The sequence below is a fragment of the Lucilia cuprina genome, chromosome 4 (genome assembly GCF_022045245.1).
Source record: "Lucilia cuprina isolate Lc7/37 chromosome 4, ASM2204524v1, whole genome shotgun sequence".
Taxonomy (NCBI): Eukaryota; Metazoa; Arthropoda; class Insecta; order Diptera; family Calliphoridae; genus Lucilia; species Lucilia cuprina.
In genome coordinates, this window is record NC_060952.1 from 86,108,298 (window position 1) to 86,110,962 (window position 2,665).

Consider the following 2,665-nt stretch of genomic DNA (forward strand, 5'->3'; position numbering starts at 1 on the left):
TTTGCGGTTTTCATAATTTTCTATAGAAAATTTTGCGGTTTTCATAATTTTCTATAGAAAATTTTGCGGTTTTCATAATTTTCTATAGAAAATTTTGCGGTTTTCATAGTTTTCTATAGAAAATTTTGTGGTTTTCATAGTTTTCTATAGAAAATTTTGCGGTTTTCATAGTTTTCTATAGAAAATTTTGCGGTTTTCATAGTTTTCTATAGAAAATTTTGCGGTTTTCATAGTTTTCTATAAAAAATTTTGCGATCTTCATAATTTTCTATAGAAAATTTTGCGATCTTCATAATTTTCTATAGAAAATTTTGCGATCTTCATAATTTTCTATAGAAAATTTTGTGATCTTCATAATTTTCTATAAAAAATTTTGCGATCTTCATAATTTTCTATAGAAAATTTTGCGATCTTCATTATTTTCTATAGAAAATTTTGTGATCTTCATAGTTTTCTGTAGAAAATTTTGCGATCTTCATAGTTTTCTATAGAAAATTTTGCGATCTTCATAGTTTTCTATAGAAAATTTTGCGATCTTCATAGTTTTCTATAGAAAATTTTGCGATCTTCATTATTTCTTATAAAAAATTTATGATCTTCAAGATTTTGTGATTTTCATGATTTTCTATACAAAACGTGATGATCTTCATCATATACGAGTGAAAATTTTGCGATCTTCATTATTTTGGATTGAATATTTTTCGATTTTTATAACTTTCGGTTGAAAACTTGGTGATCTTCATGATTTTTGTTAAAATTTTTTTTCTTCTTGATTTTCGATTAAAAATTTTGTAATCTTTATAGTTTTCTATCGATAATTTTCCATAAGAAATTTTGCAATCTTTGATTTTTAATTCTGTAATTTTGTAAATACAATAATAATTTTCTTTAAGTGTATTTAACACACCTTATGTTTTTGGACAAATTATTTGATTTTGTAGATTTTTTAGAAACTAATTTTCTTACAATCTATTAGTTATGCTCTTGAATATTTTTTAATTATTTTTTTTTGTTGCTCAACAACAGCCAACAAAAAGAATAAAATTATTTAAACAACAGCGTAGTTTAGTAACAAGGTCAAATGAACGTGTGCATTAGGTCTTTCATTAGAGCGAGCGATCGATCGATCGATCTTTTGTGAATTTGTGAAATAAATAAAAGAAATGCATAGAGATGAATAAATATGTTTTCGATGTTTGAGTTGGTGATTCAACAAATATTTTTTTTCTATAAATTAATTAAATTTTTCATAAACAATAATATTTAATATACAAGAACTAAAATGCAAAAACAATAATTGAAAAATAAACATTAGGGTGGTAAACATTAGGTGAGAAAAAAATTCATATTAAAGAATTATTTTTAATTGATTTTGTTGTAAATAACATTGTGATAGTTTTTGTGGTGCCATCCTATTGAAAATTTCGTTGAAATATTTCTTAAAATGTTTTTTTTCATTTTTGATTATTGAAAATAAAATCTAAACATGATGTGATTCGTTACAATAATGTAGCAATAATTAATAATCATCCGTGTAATACACCCACATGGTTTGTTACCTTTACAACAAAATGCATTTAATTATTTAGTTTTTTTTTTCATTAATAATTTATTTTTAGTGTAAAATTTGAAATGATGCATCCACAACACTATGAGCCGGAAATGCAATAAAACTGAGCAAAACTATAGAATAGAATAGTTTATTGCTGCATTTTACAACAGCTAATATTTTACAGTTCATAAAATAGTTTTTATCCCATAGTGCTTTAGCATTAAGGCCCTTCTTGCCTCTTGACTAATGCCAACTCATACATACACTTTACAACTCATCTTTTTTGAACGAATAATTACTATGAACAGCAAATAAAAAAAAAATGCCATAAATCTGATGGCAACACATTGTAATTCCATGTTGTAATTAGTAATTAAAAGATTTAATTGAAACCGAATCGAGCGACCGTAAAGGGGTAGACAAACCGAGGGATACTTGCAATGCGAAATCAAAATGCTTGACTTTAGTTGTTGACATATGAAGTAAGATTTTAAGATTATAATTTTTTTTGATTTTTTTTTACTTTCTGCACATTTGAGTGGGTGCTGGTTTATTTTTTGCAATAATTATTTAACATATATAAACAAAAAGTAAATCTGTTATAATTATGGGATTTTGACAAGAGGAAATATTTTTAATTAATTATTTGTTTTACTTTAATTACTGCAGAATAGAAAGATTAATGTATAATTCAACTTGCGGAGATATTTAATTTATAATAATTTATAGAAAATTATGAAAATCGCAAAATTTTCTATAGAAAATTATGAAAATCGCAAAATTTTCTATAGAAAATTATGAAGATCGCAAAATTTTCTATAGAAAATTAAGAAAATCGCAAAATTTTATAAAGAAAATCGCAAAATTTTTTATAGAAAGATCGCAAAATTTTCTATAGAAAATTATGAAGATCGCAAAATTTTCTATAGAAAATTATGAAGATCGCAAAATTTTCTGTATAAAATTATGAAAACCGTAAAATTTTCTATAGAAAATTATGAAAACCGTAAAATTTTCTATAGAAAATTATGAAAATCGCAAAATTTTCTATAGAAAATTATGAAAATCGCAAAATTTTCTATAGAAAATTATGAAAATCGCAAAATTTTCTAT

General features: G+C 23.9%; 1 protein-coding gene across 1 annotated transcript in view; it reads right to left on the reverse strand.

Moving 5' to 3' along the window:
• The window catches only part of LOC111677839 (atrial natriuretic peptide receptor 1), a 118,254-nt gene that overhangs the window by 58,378 nt on the left and 57,211 nt on the right, over positions 1–2,665 (reverse strand). The window lies entirely within an intron of this gene.